We start from the raw sequence: 25,812 nt of genomic DNA, 5'->3' as shown, positions 1-25,812 counted from the left end.
TGGGTAGAGGGAGGGGAATCGGTGGGATCACACCTGTGGTGCATATTACAGGGGTATTTGCGAAACTTGGTAAATGTAGAATATAAATGTTTTGGCACAGTAACTGAGATAACGCCGGAAAGGCTATGTTAACCACTGTGATAAAAATGTGTCAAATGGTTTATGAAGTGAGTGTATGATGCCCCATAATCATATCATTGTATACAGTTATGATTTAATAAAAAAATTAAAAAAAAAAAAAAGAAATCACACCTTTGGCAAACAACCATAGAAAGTGAAGTTTTAGGTATCATTTACGAATAATGCTCCATTCAACTGGAGCTGAAATTTAAAGTGGAAATGCTGTAATTGTTGTCTTTAAGCATCTATGTGACTACAGTATTTCATAATTATTGCTATCGTAGTTTTTCTTAGTGTTATCTATCTATTATGGACAAGATCACACAACAAGTCTAAAAGAAGAGAAACCAACCTAGTCTGTTAAGCGTTTAGTATGTCATTGAGCTAGAAAGTCTCAATTACATGACTCTCGCTTAATTCTCACAAGAACCCTATAAGAGGCTCGGTGCCCATAGCTCAGAGGCTATGATGCTGGCCACATGCATCAGGGCTGGTGGGTTTGAACCCAGCTCAGGCCTGCCAAACAACAATGACAACTACAACAACAACAAAAATAGACAGGCATTGCAGCAGGCGCCTGTATTCCCAGCTACTTGGGAGGCTGAGGCAAGAGAATTGCTTAAGCCCAAGAGTTTGAGGTTGCTGTGAACTGTGACTCCACGGCACTCTACCCTGTGAGACTCTGTTTCAAAAAAAAAAAAGAACCCCTGTGAGAGAATTCTCATTTTACCCCCATTTTACAGATGAGTAAACCTATAGTTAATGACATTATGGATTTCCTAAAGTCTATTGCTAGGAAGGAATCAACATGAAGCTGTAAGGGAAGTTTGTCTGAATTCAAGTCCAAGCTTTTTTCTCTAAATGGAACTGTTTCTTCTCTTGGAGAAAAATGGTTTATTAATAAAAGAGGAAATAACATACTTTAGGACATTCACTGGTAAATTTCTTTTTAATAAATCAAAGAACTACATATTTTTCTGAATACTTTGCTCAGGACTATGCTAGGCACTGTAAAGGATATTTAAGTATGCACCTTACTATGAAGGGACCTCAACAGAGTGGAGGAGGTGCACATGACACAGTCAGTTAATCAAACAGTCAACATTAACTGTTCATGTAGGATCTTCAGACAACCGATGTTGAAGAAATTTTTGAAATGAAGGGCTGTGTTGGAGCACATCAAATTGACTGTTAGGGTGGGACCACATTCTGAAGGGTCCTGAAAGAGGAAAATGGAGTAAAATTGAATTTCAACCCTTGAAGATTTTACATTTGGCATGAAAAAAAGAGGTAATTAATAAAGAAAGTTTTGGGGGTTTTTTGAGACAGAGTCTCATTTTGTCACCCTTGGTAGAGTGCCATGGTGTCACAGCTCATAGCAACCTCCAACTGTTTGGCTTAAGCCATTCCCTTGTCTCATCCTCCCACATAGCTGGGACCACAGGTGCCTGCCACAATGCCCAGCTATTTTTAGAGACGGGGTCTCGCTCTTGCTCAGGATGGTCTCAAACCTGTAAGCTCAGGGCAATCCACCTGCCTTGGCCTCCCAGAGTGCTAGGATGGCAGACATGAGCCACTGCACCCAGCCTAAGAAAGTTTTGTTTTGCAGAAAAACTTAGGGCATCTCTGGGTAGAGAGAGGAATGCAGTCAGAAGTAGCTCATGAGATTCTAATAGTAGAATAAGGACCTGAATGAAGGTGGTGGCAGTAAGAAATTTGGGAAACAAATGATACAAGGCTTAAAACTGCCATCCAACAGTCTACTTTTCACTAGATAAGATACTATAGAAACAAAAAATATACTTAGCTGCTCCTGCTTCCCAACAAAATGGAAATTCTAGATCCATCTAATTTAATCTATAGATCTTAGTATGACACAGTTGCTCACCCCTATGAAAGTTCAAAACATTTTTAAAGCCCTCCTACTTTTATCTCTAAATAACCAGTTTTTAAGGAAAAGGAAAAGAGAGTGCCTTATTTTTCATACTCTCTGTAATGCAAGTGGCAATAAAATGTGATTTATACCTGTTTTGTGACACATGTGGATTCTCTTATTCATCTTCAGTTATATCCAAGTTATTCTTTATAAAGGGATGCAGAGTATCATTTTCCTAAGTTATTGTTATACCAGGCCACTGAAATCTCCTTTCCAAATCTTTACATAGATGCACTATTGTAAGAACATATGCCCACAGAGTAAGCATACAATCAATGTTTCCTGATAGGGTGAATTAGAGCGTAAGCCTATAATCATAATTTACAGGATAATTAATTCAGACCAATGCAGAGAAGGGTTATGAAACCACACTTAGAAGACTCTTCTTCTTAGAGGTTAAATTTGATTCCAACAGCTTGCTGAAATTAATGACCAACATGTCATAGAAAACTTGTTTTTTGTCAAAATGGTCTCTAATATAAAGGAAGTCTTCAGTGGAATAGTGATCATTTTTCCCAGTCCAAATAGGCTGTATCTGTTTGATTTCTTTACAGCCAAAGTAATTGAGAACAAGACTGCCTGACTAATGCCGCTGTCACAGGGAATGTTAATGGGGTGATTTATTTCATTACATACATATTCCATCTCTTACATTGGCCAACTGTACCTTTTTAGCGCTTTGTTCTTTGTGCTTTGTGGTTAGCTGCACGATACCACACCATCTCAGTGCCACCTTCTGTTGTAATCTGGTTATTTCTCAGAAAATATTCCAGTATATTTTCACTCCAAGATACCTGGCCCCTGGCGGGTGCTGTCATGGTGACAGACGTCCGACGTCTGAGAAGGCACCCAGCAGCTGGCGTCCCCTCTGACCTTCCACTGGTGGTTTCTTGAATGTGACCTGCTTGGAGCTGTTCATCAACTAATTGATGTAGCGCTTCTAATTTTTTCAGAGGGAGGAGCCACTGCTCTACCCAGATTGGCTTATCGGTTTTCCATTGCAAGGAAAGGACGAAGTGCTGTGCAGGGTCCCTAGTAAAAATCCTCTGAGACCGCAGGCAAACCTAGTCCTGTTTTGTCATTTCCTATACGGGTTACTTCAGGCTCCCTTACCGGAGTAGGGTGCATAGGGTCATAGCCCATGTTAAGCATAATATTCTTAGCAGCATTAGAAATAGTGGGGATGGTTAGCATAGCTCCTCATTGTTGCAATAAATCCCTTCCACATAAAGTAATGGCTATGAGAGCAATGTAGAGACGTAAGCTAGCTGCTTGTCCTTCTGGCCCTCTGCATTTTAAAGAAACTGCACTTTGTTCTACGTCTGACATAGTTCCTAAACCTACAAAAGTGGCTTTAACTTTGACTTTTGGCCAGCCTTCAGGTCACATGTAAGAAACTATGATGGAAACATCAGCTCCTGTGTCTACTAAGCCCTTAATCTGGACCTTATCCTTAAAAGACACAGAACAGTGAGGACGTGAGTCATTCGGGAAACTATGCCAGAAAACCTGTTTTCCTGTGCTGCCAAAACCTCCTTCTCAAGTTACTGGGGCAGTTTCCCCTTTGTGGTAAGGTAATATTAGAATTTGAGCCACACATTGCCCTGCAGATAGCTGAGTATCTTTCATGGCTGATGCCATGATTAATATCTCAGCTGTATAATCTGTATCAATGATTCCAGGGTGAACATTAAGTCCTTCCATAGTAAGACTGCTTCTATTGAAAATAAAGCCTACTGTTCCTGCTGGAATAGGGCCATAGCAGGCCCTATTGGAGCCGTAGCAGGTGGTCTGGGATGAAGTGGGGGAGCTGAGGCATATCGGTCATCCATTTGAGAACACCTGTGTGCAGTTTTTTAGGACAATAGTTATTGTTTAAGATTAACATCAGTTAGAACTGGAAGGCCTAAAGCGGCACTCCCCTGAGTGGCATGAAATAAATCCTGCACCTGTGTTTTATTATTAATGGGTTTTAATTCTGACTCATTTCGGCATGGGCAAGTCCATTGCTCACTGGGAACTGTTGCGGGGAGAGAGCTGCTCGTGTTGTTTGACTGAGGGCCCAGAGATAGGCCGGAGCTGAAGATTCCCTGCTCATGATCAGAATTCCCAGTTTCCTGTGGTTTAAGAATGTTGCCATCTTTGTCTTCTACTGAGCGACATTCATTGGTCCAATGCCCATCCTTGCCACAACGGCTACATGACCCGGATGGCTTATTATTTCCCTTGCCCTTTCTACATTCTTTCTGAGTATGGCCTGTTTTCCTGCAATTAAAACATTTAAGCTTCCCACTGTCAGCTTTTAAAGTGGAGGCTAAAGCCATAGCTTGTAAATTAACCCTAAATGTGCCACACCCTACTTCCCTACTGGCATGAATATACTGGTCAACGGTGACATTTTCCTGGTTTCTAAGACCTGCTAAAGTTTTTTACAATCTACATTGGCATTCTCCAATGCCAACAGTAAGAGGAGTATTTTACGGGCCTCCTCTCCAGGTATGAAGCACTCTATTGCCATCTGCAGGCGAGCGATAAATTCTAAAAACGGCTCATTGTTTCCCTGCATTATTTTTGGGAAAAACTGTTTAACTTCCCCTTTTTCATCAAGGTGCCGCCATGCTCTAATACAAACATCCTTTATCTGTATGAGTACCTCCTAGGTATAGACAGTTTGAGGACCTGCGCCTTCATTCTCGCCGGAAACAGTTAATTGGTCAAAAGTAAAAGAAGGAGGGTGCTCAGCCCAATTACTGCCAGCCTGCAATTTTGCCTCTTCCATCCACCATGATCTGAATTGAATAAACTGGACAGGACTTAAAGTGGTATGAGCCAATGTTTCCCAATCTATAGGAAGGAAAGTATGATCTGCACAATAGGAATTTAAAATCACAATAACATAAGGAGAGTTAGGGCCATAAGCATGGACTGCATCCTTCATCGTTCTAAGAAACTAATTCTGTTTGAATATGAGAAAGATTAGTGCATCCATTCTCTTGTATTTCTCTAAAAATAGGAAAAGCCATGGCATCACTTTCTGCCACTTTAGATGTCAATGCAGAGGTGGATGCAGGTGTGTCATTAAGTATATTAAAAGTAGAAGCCTCAACTGGGAAGTGGTGATACCTAGCTACAAAGTTAGAGTCAGATGGGTTGTGCCAAATTGGATATGATCCAGGAGGGGCTGAAGGTTGACCAGGGGCCCTCCTGCCTCTTTAAAGGCTGCTTTGGAGCCGTAGCAGGTGGTCTGGGATGAAGTGGGAGAGCCGAGGCATATCATTCATCCATTTGAGAACCCCTTTTTTTCTGTAGCCTGTATTCTTTTATTTATGCTCTGTAGGCCTTCAGCTAACATTTTCTTGAATTCTTTAATGTCATTCTCCTCTGAACGGGGAGTAAGGAGGCACTCAGTTTTACTATCAAAATCTATTTGGTCTTTATCAGAGTCACTGGAAACTTTCTTAGCAGAGTGGACTGGACAGTCCGGATTAGGGGTTCTCATAGGCTCATAGTAAATCAGCTGCTCGGGAGCTTCCTCCTCCCGTTTGTCCTTGCTTTGAGGGTCCGGGGGGAGGGGGCAATTCCTCTGCTTCCAAGCTAGAAGCCTCAGAGCATGACTGAACTGGCTCCAATGCCACCAGAATTAAACAAAAAGCAACCCACATGTCTCTGCTAATAAATTCTCCCCTTTGTTAAGCATGCCTCAATGCCCTCCCTACTCTCTTCCAGACCTTCATGTTTAATTGAACTTTTCTCTCTGGTGAAAACCAGTGACAGTGTTTAGCAACAACCTGAAACTGCTTTCTGAAAATTCTGTTTTTCACTGGAATATTCATGGAGCCTAACAAGGTTTTAAGTAAGGCAACATGCTGTTCCTCTAAAGTTTGAGAACTCTAAGTGTTCCCCATTTTTATTACCCTTTGCCTTTGCCTGACGTCTCACGTCCTTACAGCGTGACCAGAACCATCAGGTTTTAACGTCCAAAGCTTACCTTAAGTATCCACCGAAGTCAGCTGGAGAGCATTCCTGAAAAAGCCGGCCATACTGTCTCCGTGTGGATCATCCTGCTGCTCTCCTGGCAGCAACCCTGCTCACTGTGCCAAATTGTTGTGTGGTGGCCGTTTGTGTGGTTGATGACGCAGAGATTAGACCTGCTTATCAAAATAGTATGAGGCAAAAATGACTACAAACTCTGGTGGCATGTAGCAAACTTCTTTATTTCTAACCAAATTAAATAGCCAGTTCTGCAAGCACACACTGTTAATTAATAATCACCCAATCACTTTGTAGGTATATTGTAAAAACAAATTAACCTTTTCCTGGAATCTGCTAATCTACTGATCAATTGATACTCATTTTTTGTATCATTTTTAAAATTAGTAGCCCCAGAAAAACATGCTATTAGCTATTTTCCCCATAAACTGCTAAGTCACAAGACCGCTGTGGGGGAAAGATTGATTGTTCTCCTGCTCTCTGGAGGTCCAAATCACCTGGAGGCAGAGACCTTCTCTTACAAAACCACAGCCCAGAGATTCCTAGGTCTTACAGGTGACATGTTTGCACACCCTAGTGTTGTTGTCCTCAGAACTAGATGCTCAGAGACTCAGAGATAAGCACTGCACACAGAATGATTATTATGAGAGGGAGACCAAGGCTCGCTCAGGCCCTTGGTGACTACCCACATTTATTGGGTGTTTTTATACACAGCACTAGTCAAAAGAATAAAGAGTATAGAAATACAAAAAGGAACATATAATGGTGAAATCATAAAGACTGCTAAGAAATTCTTTGTTCAGCACACATGTTGCTAGACACTTACATAGTTAGTTCTAAATTGAGAACCCTTTGCTCAACACTTTGTTGAAGGCTTAACCACAACAGCTTCTAGCTGTCTTGTTCTGATTCATTAGTTCCCTAAAACTTAAGAAAGAATAGTTTGCTAAAAGGAGAATAGAACAGAGCACTCTTCCTGTAACCTCCGCAGCTGCCCAGCCCCCAGAGGCAACTGTGCAAAGCCCTCCTGTAACTTTCCTTTCTGTGAACATTAAACTGATTGTTCTTACTAGCCTGGGCATGTCCACAAAGAAAGAAGTTATTCCATCTTAGGGCAACGTTCCTCGGGGAGCACATGAAGCCATGTCATTTGCTTTGGTTGGGGGGCCAGTACCTCTCCATTTCCCACTTTTTATTTATTAGCTTGCACTGCTGCCATAGCCAAAAAGACAGCAGCATTCCTATCACTAGTTCTTTTAACATGTATCAAATTTTTAATTATCATATAAAGAATAAACCCAATCAAACAAAACAAGAACAGAGAGCTGGCAGAAGTTCCAAACAAAGTATGAATCTTATCAATAGGATTCAATTGAGCTATTCCTTCTGAGATTCCTCTCAGAATTTCATCTCCAGTAAGTTGTTCTAAGTTTTGCACACAGGTTGAGTATACTTGGTGTTGTAACTGAATTATATCAGCAGTCAAATTTTCACGATTTAACAAATGTTTTCTAACCTTACTCCATGGAAACAAAGTTTCATTATAAAACACAGGGGTAATACAATAAGAAGATACATTCCAATCACATTTTAACTTAAATTGTTTCTCTAAACTATATAATTGATCACCTCATAAAATCACTGTTTGTTCTAAATCTGCTAATTCATTATATATCTCAGTATCAATTTCCTTCTGAGAAATCCAAAGTTTCTCAGCATTTTCATGCCAATTAGAAACAAATTTTTCAGTTTTAATAGTCTCAGTCAAAGCTATTCCAGCAGTGGCTGCAGAGGCCGTGACAGCTATAATACCAAGAATGGCTGCTATCAGAAGACCAATAAATCTCTTTGTCCTCTTCATTAGTTTCTGGGCGAGGTGAGATAGGATGGAAATGATGGGGGATCCCTCTCATGGGTGCATAATCTTCACCAGAAGCCAAATTCCCATCCTGGCCCAGAGTAAAATATCCTATCTCAGGAAAAATCAATTCTCATAAATATATTAAAACACGTAAATAAGCGACGCATTCCTGGACAGCTAATTTCACTGGTTTTCTCATTCCAATTGATCTCTCCAACCAGCCATACAAATGGTAGCTTAACACATGCTTGTGTAAAACACGCTTCTCCCCATTTAAAATGGAATACATATTTGGGCATCGCCCCTTCTACAGTATCTTTATGTGTGTAAGCTCCTTTCCATGCATGTAGCCTGAAAAGAGCCACGCCTATCTTCCACAAATCCGGCTGCGGAGGATATCCAACAATCTCAGGAGAAGGTGGCAAAAATCCACTTTCATGCCACATTAATTCTTTCATAGAGGAATAAAGAATATCTGTAAGGTTTCTTTCATGTACCAAAATACTCAGTTCTAACCCAGATGTTTCAGACACATATGCTACAGGTCTCCAATCTATTATAGGGCCAAACTTTGTTTGTCTTAAAAGATATAAGAAATCACCTCAACATTTAGTCCAATGTATCCACTCATTAATATCCAAAAAAGTATGGGGTTCACAATGAGGTAAATTAGGCAAAAGTTTATGAGTAGTTAAAATAGATTTAGTAAATGTCATAGTAGTCAATAAGTTGTCAGAAGTTCCGCTGCTTAAACTGACCCACTGCTGAGGCCCAAATTCCACACAAGGGTGCTCAAAGCCTATGCAGACAGGAGGTCCAGTAACTCCAGTAGAATAATTGAAGATAATAGTACCCTCTTCTTCAGGTTTAAATGGACCTCTATCATCATAAGGGCCAGGGAGCCAGGAACTTTCATTAACATATATGGAGACAGATGGTTCATACCAAGACACACCCCTTAGTAAAGGAGGGTTTGGTACATAACTCCAATAAGTATAATTCTGGGCACTTACCTGTGTGCTTAATAATGCAAGTATGGCAAGAAACAAGGTCCTAGTGTTCAGAGGGTGATTGCTCATCCTCACTATGAACCGTGCCTCCTGGCATAGTTGCGAGAGCCCTCTCCATGTCACTCGGGCTGTTGGACTGCAGTCCCATTGGCTTCTCCAATGTTGAGGAACCAGGTGTTGAGGAGGAGCCAAATGATTGTGTTGTGTCTCCAGGGTTAATGATGACATCCTGGCTGTAGGTTCCTGGTTGGAAGCATTTGTGCTTGGCGACGTGAGCAGGCTGTCGTTTCTGAGTTTGATGAGTTTGTCTGGTAGCCAGAATTCATTATTTACTGAGGAGAGATAAGCATACCCTCTTCCCCATCAAACAACTACTGCAGGAACCCATTCTCCTTTAACAACAATAACATTCTTATAATATATAGGTTGATTTAATGGAGTTGTAACTTCCTTAATCCATTGCTGTGAAGCTGATATGTTACCTTCTGTATCTGAATTTAAAAAATTTAAAGTAAAAAGAGCTGAATGTATTCTATTTCTGGGTGTAGTATTATACCCTATTCCCCTTTTCTGTTTAAAAAGCATTTCTTTTAATGTTCTATTTTGTCTCTCAATAATGGCTTGTCCAGTACTATTGTTAGGTATTCCTTTAATATGCTTAACATTGTATGTTTTTAAAAAATGTTGACACTTTGTGTAAATATAAGCTGATCCATTATCAGTTTTAATAGCCTGGGGTACCCCCATAACAGCAAAAGCTTCTAATAAATGAGTAATTACAGCATTAGCCTTTTCAGATGTTAAAGCTGTGGCCCAAGAGAAATGAGAATAAGTGTCAACAGAATGATGAATAAATTTATTTTTACCAAATTCTGCATACTGAGTGACATCAATTTGCTATAATTCATTTGGTTTATTTCCTCTGGGATTTACTCCCATTGGTAAATGTGGGGCTGTTATCACTTGACATGTGGGACATGCTCTAGTAATGCCTTTGCTTCTCTCCATGTTATGGAGTATGTATGTTTCATTGATGAGGCATTATTATGATGAAGAGAATGCTCCTCCTGTGCTTTTTGGACTGTGCCAATCAAAGTATCAATTGCATTATTTCCCATAGTTAGAAGACCAGGGAGATTGGTATGAGCTCTAATATGGGTTATATAAATTTGGGATGTTCTATTTCTAATTAAATTCTGTAATTTATGAAATAAAGAATATAAATCAGTCCTATCACCAAAAAGAGTAGTGGTATTGATATGTTGTATACTCTATACAGAATAGTAGGAGTCTATCATTATATTTAACAATACATCAGGAAAATCTTCTAATAATAAAATGATGTCAAACAATTCAGCTTTTTGGACAGACTTTTATGGGAATTGTAGGACTTCATTAATAGTTCCATGGATATATCCAGCTCTGCTTTCATTGTTAGCATCAGTAAAACAATTTTGAGCTCCAGTAATAAGAGTGGGGGAAACTACCTTATGAAGAATCCATGATGTTTTCTTTAGAAATTGGATTGTTTTATCCTGAGGGTAATGATTATCAATTTCCCCTAAGTAATCAGCTAGAGCAATTTGCCAATCCTGAGATAGGACAAACATATCCGAGATTTGTTTATTGGTTAAAGGAACCACAATTTTTTCAGGATCTTGACCTATAAGTCGTCTGAATCTGTGTCAACCCTTAAGAATAATACTAACAATTTTTTGAACTTAAGCCTGTAGTTTTTTAGTGGCCTTATGTGGTAGGAAACACCATTCAATAAATGCAGTCTGTTGAGGCAATAACCCAGTAGGGGAATATTCAGATGGAAAAATATATAAAATGAAATTTCTATTTTCAAAAATTCTATCCAATTGGGCACTATGCATATGTTGCTCTACCCATTCTATCACCTTTTCAGCTTCGTGGGTAATAGTTCTAGGGCTGTTAAGGTCAGAGTCTCCTTCTAATAATGAAAATAAATGAGTTAATGAATATGTAGGAATTCCTAAGGAAGGACAGATCTAAATAATGTCTCCCAGCAATTTTTGGAAAATCATTAAGAGTTTTTTTTTTTTATTGTTGGGGATTCATTGAGGGTACAATAAGATCATTAAGAGTTTTTAAAGAATCTCTTCTAATTTGTATTTTTTATGGAATTATCTTTTGAGCTGTCATTTTATATCCTAGATAACTCCATGGCTCTGATTTTTGAATTTTCTCATTGGAAACATGAAAACCATATTATTCAAATAAAATGTAAGCACACTGAACAATATTATTGAAAACAAACTCATTTGGATAGGCAAGCAAAATATCATCCATATAATGATAATAAATGCCATCTGGAAATTGTAGAGTTAATTTTTGCAATGGTTGCTGTACAAACATTTGACACAAGGTGGGGCTGTTTAGAATTCCTTGTGGCAAAACCTTCCATTGAAATCTTTTATTGGGAGCATTATTATTTATAGAAGGGACTGTGAAAGTGAACCAGTCAGAATCTTTTTGGGTCAATGGTATGTCAAAAAAGCAATCCTTTAAATCTATTATAACAATATGAAAATTTCTAGGAATTACAGAGGGATTAGGAATTCCCAGCTGAAGGGGACCCATTGGTTGGATAATTGCATTTATTTTTCTCAAACCCATTAACATTCTCCATTTTAACACAAAAATGGGTAAATTCCATTCACTCACTGACACCTTCATATGATTTAATGCCAATTGTTCATTAACTAATTCATGAAGCGCCTCTAATTTTTCTTTGGGAAGGGACCACTGCTCCGCCCAGATGGGAACATCAGATTTCCATGTTAAAGGTAAAGCAAGGCACTCGGCAATGGCCCCTATGGAAAATTTTCTGCAAGAACTTGATAACCAAGTCCTGTCCTGTCTTAACCTGTCCTGGTTACTTCAGGTTTTTTAACCGAGGAAGGCTGGGATGGGTCATATCCCATGTCAAGCATCATAGTTTTAGCAGTTGAAGAAATGGTAGGTGTAGTGAGCATAGCTCCCCATTGTTTAAGAATATCTCTTCCCCAGTGATAGCAATAGGGGTAACATATGGTTGTATTGTTCCTGGTTGGTCATCAGGCCCTTGACAGTTTAATATATTAGAACTTTGTTCTATATTGAACATAGAACCAAGACCAACAAAAGTGGCCTGGACACACTGTTTAGGCCACCCCTCAGGCCAGGCAAATGAGGCAACTATAGATACATCTGCTCCAGTGTCCACTAGACCTTCAAGTTTTGTCCCATCCTGAAAAGTACCCTGGCATTGTGGATAAGAATCATTAAGGAAAGCAGGCCAAAAACCATGTGTCCCAGTGCTGCCAAAGCCTTGTTCCCTTTGTATGGAAGTGGCTTTTCCTTTATAATGAGGCAAAAGTAATAATTGAGCAATTCTTTGTCCAACAGGACATGCCACTTGCTTTGGTTGGGGGGCCAGTACCTCTCCACCCCAGCCCCAAGGGCAGCTTCTGAGCACTGGACTTTTACCTCCAAAGCACCCAGGCTTAACAGCCTAGTTAGGGTTCAGTCTCGGTTTCAGCCTGACTGTGCAAAGTAAGAATTTGTGTCTTCTCCCTCTCAGAATGGTGGGCAGAGAGACATATAGGTACACAGTGACAGACTTTGAGGGAAATGATATGACTGTCCACTGATCATCAGCGTGACAGTTATTTACAGTAATTGGTGGAATGAAGAGCTGGTACCAATATTTGTACTTATTTCAATTACTCACAGTTAATATGAAATTACAACCATATTATCGGGGACTCATATACTATCATGGAACTAACCAATGTTTGCTTACATTTAGGGCAAAGTGAGGGCTACCTGTATGGAACAGAAAAATGCTGGCCAGGCGCACTGACTCACTCTTGTTAATCCCAGCAATTTGGGAGGCTGAGGGAGGTGGATTGCTTGAGCTCAGGAGTTCGAGATCAGCCTGAGAAAGAGCGAGACCCCCGTCTCTACTAGAAAGAGAAAAACTAGTCAGGCACTCAGAGCCTTGTGCCTAAGAGTTTGAGGTTACTGTGAGCTGTGACACCAGGGTATTCTACCCAGGGTGATAGATTGAGATTCTGCCTAAAAACAAACAAACAAACACAAAAAAGGCTAAGTTGGATAAATTAATAAAACTTGTCTAAAGGTAAGGCATTTAAATCTTCTTGACATTCACTGTATAATTAAACAGCAGGAACTTTGCAGAATATACTTGCATCTGTCATGTACTAGTGAACTAGCAGTGTCAAAGGTTATTTTACTCACTTGCAGGGATCTGATTATCTATTCCATGAATTTTGGACAGAAACAGAAGCTATCCCAAGTTGTTCTACTGCACAGAACAATAACTTTAGAAGTTTTATCATGATTTTTAGAACTCAGGGGCAATATTAATTTTTTTCTGAGTGAAAAGATCTACTTTAACCACTATTCTTATATGCTGAAAGACTCCGAAAACATTTTTTTTTAGTCAAACTTGATTGTTTCGTAATGTATTCAAATCTAAACCTCCCAGGCACCACAGCCTGTGTGTGCAGAATTTATACTGTGTCGAAATCTTTTAGATAAAAAACTAAACTTTTTTGAATATTAAGTAAGGTCAAGTTTCTTTAATACATTTTTTTACACTTTTTAATTAATAACTCACTTTCTATATACATATAGTATTTCACAAATTATACATGTATCAATAATTATATTAATGATACAAAATCATATGCATTTATATAAAACTACCACTCTAGGTTTTGGTGTGTTGTGTGCCAGTATGTTAGTAAATAAAAGCAAAAGAACTCAGCTACTCAAATTCATGAGAATCAGCTTTTGGGAAAAAATACACATGTCATCTCACAGAACATTTAATATGTCAAAGCCAGGAAAATTGGTAAGTAAGTGTCAAAAAGAACACTTTAAAAGAAATGTTGATGACAAAAATATTTGGTTAAAATATTGTTTAAGAACTTCATCAAGTGGACTGAAGAACCAGAAAGTGTGCGCATATTGGGAATTTTAAGAAAAGACCCCATTTTCTCCTTCACGGTTATGACTACATTCCCAGTAATTCTGGGTTGCTACAATGTCTTTCCTGGTAGTATAAACCATTGTTTCAAAGTTTAAAGAAACAAATGGTAATTCACATAAAAGAACGTTTTTTTTTTTTTAATTGGGGATTCATTGAGGTACAACAAACCAGGTTGCACTGATTGCATTTGTTAGCACATAAAAGAGTTTTAAAATAAGATTCTTCTCACTCAAAATAAAACATATATGATCTTCATCAAATTAAAAAAGAAATTCTATCAGTATGTTGACCACACAAATACCCAGATCACCATTTACCTTGACAGACTGCCTCAGAGAGGATGGCACTAGGAAGGGGAAAGTGGAGGAGTTCCCACTCACCCCCGTGGGTAGAGGAAAGCCCGTTGGCCTCCTCATGTACAGAACTGAGTGGGGTGGCTAAATGGCTTTTAAGAGACTTTTCAACTACAAGAATCAAAGTCAGCATGAAATCTCATTTTGTGTGGCCATTTAAGGTGGCAAATAAAATGGATTTAGAAACAAGTGGTTCAAGTATTTGCTACCATCACTATAGTTCAAGCAAATCCTTTGTCAGTACTGTTAAAGGGCATGCAAATTTACATCCAACAATGAATTTTTTTTTTTTTTTTGCAGTTTTTGGCCAGGGCTGGGTTTGAACCCACCACTGCTGGCACATGGGGCTGGTGCCCTACTCCTTTGAACAACAGGGGCTGCCCAGAAATTTTTGATAAAAATGTAAACAGGCTATGCCAAAATTGGGTGAAAAAATAATGCACCACCATGCTACTACCAGCAGTCAGGTCTTCCTATTTCTGAATTTTAGGAGACACCAATTTAATTGGGAACAATACAGGGGAGATGCACATTCAAGCCATTCAGTCTATTTCATAAACAGACTGGCGGGTGCCCAGGAAGGCAAATCCAATAAAACTGACTCTAAAAGAAGGGGTACAAGAGGGAGTAAGTGCAGGGCAGGACTTCTTACTTTACCACAAAAGAAAAATAATCCTAAAAGAGTGATGGCATTTCATCTTTTGTCACTTACAGAGAATCCAAATATTACTTCTTCCTGAATCTAACACACTAGCTTCATTTCCAAAATGCATCACTTTATTTTCTTTACAAGGCACTCACGCATGAAGCAGGTGACAGTCACATGATTTCTTTGGTAAGCCCCAAGGCATCCATGAGTGTTGCTGGAGCTCGTAGCCAAAGGAGTCCTAAGGTTTCAGATATTAAAGCTTTTCCCACAGCCATGAGTTCCTTTTATGTTTGGGTTATTAAACACAAACTCACTGGATAATTTGCCTTCCACATAGTCCATTTCTGTTCCTAGAAGTGTTAGCTGTGCTTTCTTTTCAATGAATACTCTCACTTTGTCATGAACAACTTCTTCACCAGAATCTCCTTTTGTTTTTGTATATTCTAGAGTGTAAGAAGGGCCATTACACCCTCTGGTTTGGACATCGACTTTCACACCTACGTGTTCCATCTTATCTTTAAGAAGTTGTTTTATCTTGTTCACTGCTGAAGGTGTCAGGGTGAGGGCGGCCTGGATGGGCTGCAGCTTCCACTTGCTCACAGCTGGGACAGTGGCCTGGACTAAGGAAGCTGACATCTTTGCCATCCCCGCACCCTGGTGCCTCGGGCCAGAGCTTGACAACCTCAATCTCTCTCCTTGAACACGGCTGGCAAATTCTCTTTAATACATTTTCTGTATTGCCAAAAGTTAAAACAAGAAATGAGATCTAAATCTCCACACGAATTTGCATCATTTATTTCCAAAGCAAAACTATAATTCCAACAGATATTTTTGGACCTCACTGCAAATGCAAAGGAAATTTTCTTATTTTAAAATCCATTTAACTTGGTTAGGGGGTATCTGTCCCTCAGCGGTTAGGGTGCCAGCCACATGCTCTAGAGCTGCTGGGTTTGAATCTCTCCCTGGCCTGCTAAACAAAACAAAAATAACAACAACAACAAAAATAGCCGAGCCTTGTGGCAGGCACTTGCAGCCCCAGCTACTAGAGTGGCTGAGGCAAGACAATCACTTAAGCCCAGAAGATTGAGGTTGCTGTGAGCTATGACACCACAGCTCTACTGAGGGTGACAAACTGAGACTCTGGCTCAACGAAAAAATAAATAAATAAAATAAACCCATTTAACTGTGTGAGATTAATCTGTAATATAATGACATATTAAAAAGCAAATATCAAAAGAAAAGTTTAATGGACTTGTATAAAGCCACGCTAGTGATTAATATACTCTATTTAATTCATATCTTCGGCTCGGCACCCATTGCACAGAGGTTATGACTCCACACACATACACTGAGGCTGGTGGATTAGAACCCACCCTAGGCGAAATGAACCAAGCCTGGGCCAGTTAAACAACAATGACAACTGCAACAAAAACATAACCAGGCATTGTGGTGGGTGTCTGTAGTCCAGCTACTTAGGAGGCTGAGGTAAGAGAGTCGCTGAGCCCCCACGCTCCCCCCACAAAAAGAAAAGAAATGTTGAAGACTTTACATCTTTGGTGTTTACCTGGATGGAGTTGAAACACATTCTTCGTCTTTTTTTTTTTTTTTAGACAATGTCACTATGTCGCCCTTGGTAGCATGTCATGGTGTGACAACTCACAGCAACCTCAAACTCTTGGGCTTCAGTGATTTTCTTGCCTTAGCCTCCCAACTAATTGGGACTACAGGCACCTGCCACAATGCCCGGCCATTTTTGTTCTTGTTGTTGTTGCAGTTGTCATTGTTGTTTAGCTGGCCTGGGCTGGGCTTGAACCCACCAACCCTCGGGTATGTGATTCAAGCCCTAACCACTGATCTTTGGGTGCCAAGCCTATTATTACATTTTGAATTGTTTGGAAACTTGTTTTCTGACTTGTTATATAAGTTTGAAAGTGTGATCTGATGAAATTTTAGGTATTGGGACCCAGTACAAAAGACAGAACTTACCAGAGGTACTGAGATGTTTGGGAACTAGTGAGGAGTCTGTTGGGATTATACTAGAGAGAGGTAATAGTTTTGACTAATGCATTGGTCATACAGCTGAAGAAAGTTTTGGAAGTGATGGATTCAGGAGAATTGCACCATATACACAGAGCTGGACTTGAGAATGGCTGGATGTTGGGAATGATGGACACCGACGTTGAGGAATTGCCTAAGTCATTTCTAACCTTGTCAACCTCTTGACTGTCAGTCTTTCACTAAAAGTAGGGAGCATAAATAGGTAGGAAAATCATGAGCTGTTTAATAGGCACATTGTGCTTGTGGTGCCTTTGATATATTCAAGTGACCTGAGGGAGCTTTGTAAAATTTCTCTCTTTGTTTTTTTTGAGACAGTCTCTCACATGCTGTCCTTGGTAGAGTGCCATGGCATCACAGCTCACAGCAACCTCCCACTCTTGGGCTTAGGTTATTTTCTTGCCTCAGCATCCAGAGTAGATGGGACTACTACGTCACAATGCCCAGCTAGTTTTTGTTGCAGATTGGCCAGGGCCAGGTTTGAACCCACCACCCTCCATATATGGGGCTGGTGCCCTATTCACTGAGCCACATGTGCTGCCTGATTTCTTAGTTTTTTTTTTTTTTAGTGATGGGGTCTTGCTATTTTGCCCAGGGTGGTCACAAAACTTTTCTTTCATTTAAACTGTATTATATCTACTCTGTATTATAGAGCTATTCATCTATGTCACCTATTTTAACGAATGAAGTACATAATGAGTTTATACTCATACTTCCAATTCAAATTCAGGAATGAAGCATTATTACTTAATCTCTTCTCTTTTTTCCAATATATGTTATCCATCAACTGTTCTGTTTCGCAGAGGTACAGAGCAGTACAGTAGTAGAATTTTTCATAATTACTCATTAAAGAAAATCTGTGGTTTGTCCTGGCACCAAGCATAAACAGCTCTGGGAATTTTTTTGCATGATAGAAGTGCCTCTCTTCTCTTTTGTCCAATATATGTTATCGATCAACTGTCTCTGTTTCACAGAGACACAGAGCAGTACCGTAGTAGAATTTTTCATAATTACTCATTAAAGAAAATCTGTGGTTTGTCCTGGCACCAAGCATAAACAGCTCTGGGAATTTTTTTTTGCATGATAGAAGTGTCTTGTTATGTTAATGAGTTGACTCACAGTGGGCCTCTAGGTAGATTGAGGATAGGAATATGGAGAGAAGAAAGGCTGAAGATGTAGTTTATCCATGTGGGCAGTGATTGAATGCATCATATGTACATAATGAAACCCCAATAAAAACTGTGGACACTAAGGCTTAGTAGAGCTTTTTGGTGGTTGAACAAATTGATCTGCTGGAAGGGTGATATGGTGGATTTTTCAGGTAGGGGATGTGAATGCTCTTATCTCTCTCCTAGACGTAATTGTATCCTTTATAATAAAACTGTAATTGTAAGTATAGCTCTTTATTCGAGTTTGTGAGTGAATCTGGTGAACCATCAAACATCAGGGAGTCATGAAAGGCCAGAAATTTGTATCTAGTTGGTCAGAAGTATGAGTGGGCTGGGCCTCCACTTGTGACTGCATCTGGAAGGAAGGAAGTCTTGTGGAGAACATAATCTAGCCCCAACCCAGAGTTACCAACTTGCTCTGGACAGTTAGTGCCAGATATTACAAAAAAAAAAGTTTTTTTTTTTATTTTGAGACAGAGTCTTGTTGTGTGAAAGTTGCGTGGTGTGGTGCTGCAGAGATTAAGACCTCCAGTGAAATTGTATGGCGAACAAGGAAGGCTGTAGCTCTCTCATGGCATGCAGCAATTTTATTTCTTCCACCAAAGCTTATCATAGACAATACTAATCAATGAACATATGACTTAAACCTCAGTCCGAGGCCTCTCACTGCCTGGCGCCAATGGGTCTATGGATTAACCGATAATCACTCCATTTTCTAAAGCTATTCTTATGCTAAGTAATCAAAAACAAAACCAGAAAACAAGGTTCTTTGGGAATTAGCTGTTTGAATGCTTGACCTATAACAGACCATCTGGAGGCAGTCATTTCTCTTTAGGGAGTAGTCTGGAAATTTCTGAGATACATAGGTACCTGCCTGGAGGCCTGCCCCAATGAAGCCAGGCCCTTTGTCACTTCTACATGACTAGGCCTTTAGCCACATATGGAGTTCTATTCAGGTTTTTTCCTTTCTAACTCACAAAAGACTTCAAACTTGCCTTCACAAAATGGAACCATTTAAAGGCTTATTTATGGGCTTTCCATCTATATTTACCCCCTTTCTTTTTTATTGTGCTTTTGAGCATTTCTATCACTCATCAGTAATGCGAAAAATACAGCAGTTTTTCATTTTCTTGCTTAGCTTGATTAATTCTCTTACACACAATATATAAAATCAAACACAGAAATAATAACAATGCAAATGATCCTACGGAACTTCCAAGTAGACCATTCATTTTGACACTGGATTTAAGTGTTCTATTTCATCAGCATTTCCTTTTAAAATCGCACCCCCATCTACTTTTTATAATTTATGCTGAAAAGTGGAATACACTACATGTTGTAAATTAACAATATCAGCGGTTAAATTTTCTTTCTTTCTTTTTTTTTTTGTAGAGACAGTCTCACTGTACCGCCCTCGGGTAGAGTGCCATGGCGTCACATGGCTCACAGCAACCTCTAACTCTTGGGCTTACGTGATTCTCTTGCCTCAGCCTCCTGAGCAGCTGGGACTACAGGCGCCCGCCACAACGCCCGGCTATTTTTCTGTTGCAGTTTGGCCGGGGCTGGGTCCGAACCCGCCACCCTCGGCATATGGGGCCGGCGCCCTACTCACTGAGCCACAGGTGCCACCCAGCTGTTAAATTTTCATGGTTTAACAAATGTTTATTCACTTTTTCCCTAAGGGAACTTAGTTTCATTGTACATAACAAGGGTAAAACAAAAAGATGACATATTCCAATCACATTTCAATTTTATCTGTTTCTTTTAAGTGACCAATTCATCACCTAACATAACAACACCTTGTTCTAAATCTGATAATTCATTATATGTTTCAGTATCAATCTGTTTTTGGGCAGTCCATAATTGTTCAGAGTTCTTATGCCAAATGGCCACAATGTTTTGAGTCTTAATATTTTCAGTTAATGCAATACCAGTCATAGGAGCAGCAGCAGTAACAGTGATAATGCCCTAGACATCAGCAATGAGCAGAATGATGAAACATCTGATTCTTTTCAGGATCTTATCAGCTACAAGTTGCAGAATGGACAATGCTAGGGACTCCTGCCAAGGTCTGTTTAAGTTGCTTAACAGCCAAACTGTGGTGTGAGGTCTCAGCAAGTACAATTGTTCCTTAGATGGATTAAAACTCAAAGAATTGTTAACACAAGTAAACAATTGGTAAGTAGAACATAATAATTCTCCTGTTACTTTATTTCAAGTAACATTTCCTTTTAGCTACACAAAAGGAAGTTGTAAAAAGGCTTGAACGTATTTGCTGTCATTTACCACAAACTTCATTTCATATTCTTGGAGGTTGTTATGGAAAAATAATCCTCCAGTCCAAGCCTTAAGAGATTGTAAAGCTACAGCAAGTTTCCACAAATGCATTGGTTTAGGATATGTGGCAATTCCAGGTAACGGGGCTGGGGGAGGACCCTCTGTTCATCCATTAAATACATTCAGAAGCTGAAGCTGACACTTTACTCTCATTATATAAAAGTTTTAAAGACAGAGCTGATTCTATATCTCATCTTAAGTAAGCCATAGGTCCCCAATCCATGAGTTCTGCACCCGTGGTATTAATATGCCTATGTGCAAAATCTTCTTCACATTAGGTCCAATGTACCCATTCATGAATTTCTGAAAACATATGCATTTTACAAGGTGGTAATTCAGAATTGGAAGAAATCTTATCAATACAGGCCTTGTCTCGAGAGAAAGCACCTAACATAAACATTTCAGATATTTGTTCTTTGTTTTCAGGCTTATGTTTATCCACACTAGCCCACATTTGAATAGACATATTAAGGCAATGGGAGTAGTCTCCAAAAAATATGTGAGGACCAGTCACCCCAGTAGTATAATGGGAAATTACTATGCCTTCTTCATTAGCCAGGAACGGCCCTCTGGTGTCATAACGACCGGGAAGCCAAGAAGAATCATTAACATAAATAGGAACAGTAGGTTCCAACCTCCTAACACCTCAAAGTAAAGGAGGGTTTGGAATACAAGTCCAATATTCATATTTATGTCTTTGAGTCTGGACAGTCAAAAGGGCCATCATTGCCAGAAATAGATTGTAGGTATTCATCTGCTGGTGCATGTAATTCACCAGTTACTCCCATTGATGGCACAATTTCTTTACCTGATGTCAAGGCATATGGAATTGCTTCCTTTGTCCTAGGCAGCAGTGATTGTCTCTCCTTCTGTGTTGCTGCCATTTTTATGCCGTTCAAGTGGGATATCATTTGTTTCTCTGAGTTCTGGGTGTGTGTCCGGGGAGCCACGTGAGAGTTTTATGTTTTTATCTGGAACCCAAAGTTTATTATTTCCTATAGAAATATAAGCATAGCCTCTTCCCCAACATATAACATGTGCTGGGGTCCATGAGTTTGTTAGAGTATCCTTATAATAAATGGGTTGATTTAATGAAGAAGTAATTTTTATCTGCTGCTTATGAGCTGGAGTATCATTTTTGTCATTCATATTCAAAAAATGTAAAGTAAAAAAGAGCTGAAGATAATCTATTTCTTGGGGTGATATTATACTGTCCTCCCCCTTTGTTTTGTTTTAACAACATTTCTTTTAATGTTTGATTTTGTGTTTTGATAATGGCCTGTCCTGTACTATTACCAGGAATTCCAGTAATATGCTTTACATTAAGTAATTTTTAAAAAGCTTGAAATTTGCTAGAAATGTAAGTAGAACCATTATCTGTTTTTATAGTCAAAGGTTTTCCCATGACTGAAAAGGCTTCTAATAAATGAGAAATTACAGCATCATCCTTCTCAGATGTCATTGCTGAAGCCCAAGAAAAATGAGAATAGTATCTACAGAATGATGGATATATTTTAATTTTCCAAATTCTTGAAACTGAGTAACATCCATCTGCCATAATTGATTAGATAATAATCCTCTAAGATTGACTCTGAAAGGTAAATGTGGAGCCGTTAAAGGCTGAGAAGCAGGGCAAGAGTATATTATAGCTCTTGCAATATGCCAAGAAATGTCATGTCTTCTTTTTAAAGCTTGAGCATTAGTATGATGTAATGTATGCACATGTTGAGCAGATAAAACTGAACCTACTAACTGATCAATTGTTTGATTACCCAATGAAATGTGTCCTAGTAAATTGAAGTGAGCTCTAACATGAGTAATATATATAGGACAACATCTGTTTCTAATTAACTGCTGAAGGCATGAAAACAATAAAGTAAGTTCTTTTTAATTAATGGCAATGTAACAATTTCAATAGTTTTTACAATATGAGTAGAATACTGTGAATCAGAAATAATGTTTTGGGGATGATCAGGAAAATCTGTTAGAAGTAGTATAATAGCAAATAGCTCTACTTTTTGTACAGGTGAATAAGTGGATTGTTGTATTTTATGAGTATGAGGACCTAAATATCCCAATATTCCCATTTTATTTGCATCCATTGTAGAACGTTTCTGCATATGAGATGGATTCTAATTTTACTATTTAAGGCAAAATTCAAGAAGTGTTTTTAAGAAACTGAATTATTTTATCTGGAGAAAAATGATTGTCTGTTATTCCAATATAATCTGATAATGCAATTTGCCATTCAGTATTCAACATAAGTTAATCAGAAATTTGATTATTAGTTAGAGGAACAACATTTTTTTTCAGAATCTCTTCCTATTAATTGTCTAAACAACTGTCTTTTTTTAATATTATAAAGGCCATTGTTTGTATATAGGTTTCCATCGTATTGGATGCTTTATTAAGTAAAAAGCACCATTCAACAAAGGCTGTTTTTTGCACAATCAGTCCTATAGGAGAGTGCATTGATGGAAAAACAGAGATATAAATTATTGATTTGAGAGATTTGGTTTAATAGAGCATCCTGAATTTGTTCCTCAACACACTGTAATTCTTTTTCAGTCTCAGGAGTAAGCTGTCTTGGGCTGTGAAGATCAAGATTCCCTTCCAAAATGGAAAATAAATTAATAAGAGAATAAGTGGGGATTCCTAAAGTTGGCTGTACCCAATTAATATCTCCTAATAATTTTTGAAAGTCATTTAGAGTTCAAAGAGAATCTCTTCTAATCTGCACATGTTGAGGAACAATATTTTGAACAGTAATGAAATATCCTAAATATTCCCAAGGTTCCTGAGTTTGAACTTTATCTTCTGCCAATTGAAGACCATATTCTTTAAATTTGGAACATGCTAATTAGTATAATTCTTGTAAATTATTGGGGAATGAATGAGCCAACAATATATCATCCATATTATGTAAACACATGGCCTCTGGAAAAGATTTCCTATGATCTTTTTAAAGGTTGATGTACAGGGCGGCCCCTGTGGCTCAAAGGAGTAGGGCGCCAGCCCCATATGCCAGAGGTGGTGGGTTCAGACCCAAACCCAGTCAAACATTGCAAAAGCAAACAAACAAAAAATAAAGGTTGATGTACAAATAGTTGACACATGGTGGTGCTGTTAAGCATACAATGAGGCAATAACTTCTAGTGGAACCTCCAAGTGGGCTTTTCATTGTTTAAAGCAGGAATGGTAAAAGCAAAACTTTCCACATCGTATGGTTGCAAATGAATATTTAAAAAGCAATCTTTTAAGTCAATAACAATTATAGAATCATCTTTTGGTATTAAGGTTGGATTAGGAATTCCAGGTTTTAACGTCCCATTGGTTGAATGACTGCATTACTTTTTCTTAAATTTGTAAACATTCTCCATTTGCCTGATTTATTTTTATTACAAATATTGGGGAATTCCACAAACTGGTCGTGGGTTCAATATGTCAATATGTTCATCAATTAATTGATGTAGCGCTTCTAATTTTACCAAAGGAAGAGGCCACTGCTCCACCCAAACTGGTTTATCTGTTTTCCACTGCAAGGAAAGGGCGAAGAGCTTGGCAGAGGCCCCTAAGAGAAATCCTCTGATAAAGAAGGAAGCCCCAGGTCTTTTTTTATCATGGCCAATTTGAGTTATTTCAGGCTCTCTAGAAGAGCTAGGCTGAGTTGGATCATAGCCCATATTAAACATTATATTTTTAGCAACCTTTGAAATTGTGGGGATGGTGAGCATAGCTTTCCATTGTAGTAATAGATCTCGACCCCACAAGGTGATAGCTATGGGTGCAAACATAAGGGCCAATACGAGGTGCTTGTCCTTCAGGTCCATGACAATGTAAATCAGAAATACTTTGTTCAATATTAGTCATTGTTCCAAGCCCGACAAAAGTAGCTTTTACTTGAGCTTTTGACCAACATTCAGGCCACAAGTGAGAAGCAATAATAGAGACATCTGTTCCTGTGTCCACTATTCCCTCAATTTGAATATTATGTTCAAATGTCACCTTACATTGAGAGCGAGCATCATTTAGGAAAGTATGCCAAAAGATATGTTTTCCTCTACTTTCACAACCACCTTCCCTGTTAACAGGAGCTGTTTTGCCTTTATGATATGGTAAAATTAATATTTGAGCTACATGATGTCCTTCAGACAACTTGATATTTTTTGTGGCTGAAGCCATTATTAAAATTTCTTCCTTATAAAATTCATCAATTATTCCTGGGTGTACACAAAGTCCTTCCATAGTAAAACTGCTTCTTCCTAGTATACATCCCACAGTCCCCGAAGGTATGGGACCATAAAATCCAGTGGGTAATTTTTTAGGAGATTCCACACTATTAAAGTTAACATCTGTTAATATAGGGAGATCCAAGGCTACAATTCCTTGAGTGGCATGAAATAAATCCTGGACATAGACTTTGTTAACAGAACCTAGTTCTGAATCATTTGAGTGGGAGCCTGGCCGTCACTCACTGGAAACTGCTGAAGAAGAAAGCTTGACTTGTTGGTTTGGAGGCCTCAAGCTATCTCTGCATTGGAGTTTCCCTGATTCTGGGTAGAAGACAAAATATTGCCATCTTTGTCCCTAATTGAGCAACACTCATTTGTCCAATGTCTGCCTTTACCACACTGGCGACAAATGCTTGGCGACTTGATCTCGGTTTTAGTTTCACTTTTACCTTTCCTACATTCTTTCTGAATGTGGCCAAATGTTCCACAGTTGTAACATTTAGATCTCTTAGTACTGGTTGCAAAGCTGAGGCTAAGAGATTAGCTTGGAAAGTGCCTGATCCTACCTCGTGACATTATTCAAAATGTGAATATATTGATCAATGGTGACATTATCCTGATTTTTGAATCCGGCCATGGCTTTTTTGCAATCAGTGTTAGCATTTTCAAAAGCCAGTTGTAGGAGCAACATTTTTTTGGCATCTTCTCCAGGCACTGATCTCTCAATTCCTGATTGTAAATGAGCAATAAATTCAGTGTATGGTTCATTGTCTCCTTGAAATATTTTTGTGAAAAATTATCTAATCTGCCCCTTTTTTCATCGAGATGGTGCCATGCAGTAAGGCAATTATCTCGAATTTGAGCCAGTAATTCATTAGAATACTGTTTTTGAGCATTTATACCACCAAAGGCTTCAGTTCCTGTTAACTGATCGAACTTAAAAGTACGAGCATTTTCAAGTCTTTTATGACAAACTTGTTTTTTTGATCCACCAGGAGTTAAATTGAATGTATTGTCCTGGGCTCAAAGTAGTTTGTGCTAAAGTATCCCAATCTACAGGAATAAGTAAACAGT

At 38.8% G+C, this 25,812-nt stretch overlaps 1 pseudogene; it reads right to left on the bottom strand.

The window, feature by feature from the left end:
* Positions 1–15,191: 15,191 nt before the first annotated feature.
* On the bottom strand, positions 15,192–15,689 carry LOC128596621 (iron-sulfur cluster assembly 1 homolog, mitochondrial-like; annotated as a pseudogene).
* Positions 15,690–25,812: the final 10,123 nt, after the last annotated feature.

This window comes from Nycticebus coucang, chromosome 10 (genome assembly GCF_027406575.1).
Source record: "Nycticebus coucang isolate mNycCou1 chromosome 10, mNycCou1.pri, whole genome shotgun sequence".
NCBI classification, from domain to species: domain Eukaryota; kingdom Metazoa; phylum Chordata; class Mammalia; order Primates; family Lorisidae; genus Nycticebus; species Nycticebus coucang.
The sequence above is the reverse complement of the archived record's forward strand: the minus strand, read 5'-3'. Positions and strand labels throughout refer to the sequence as shown.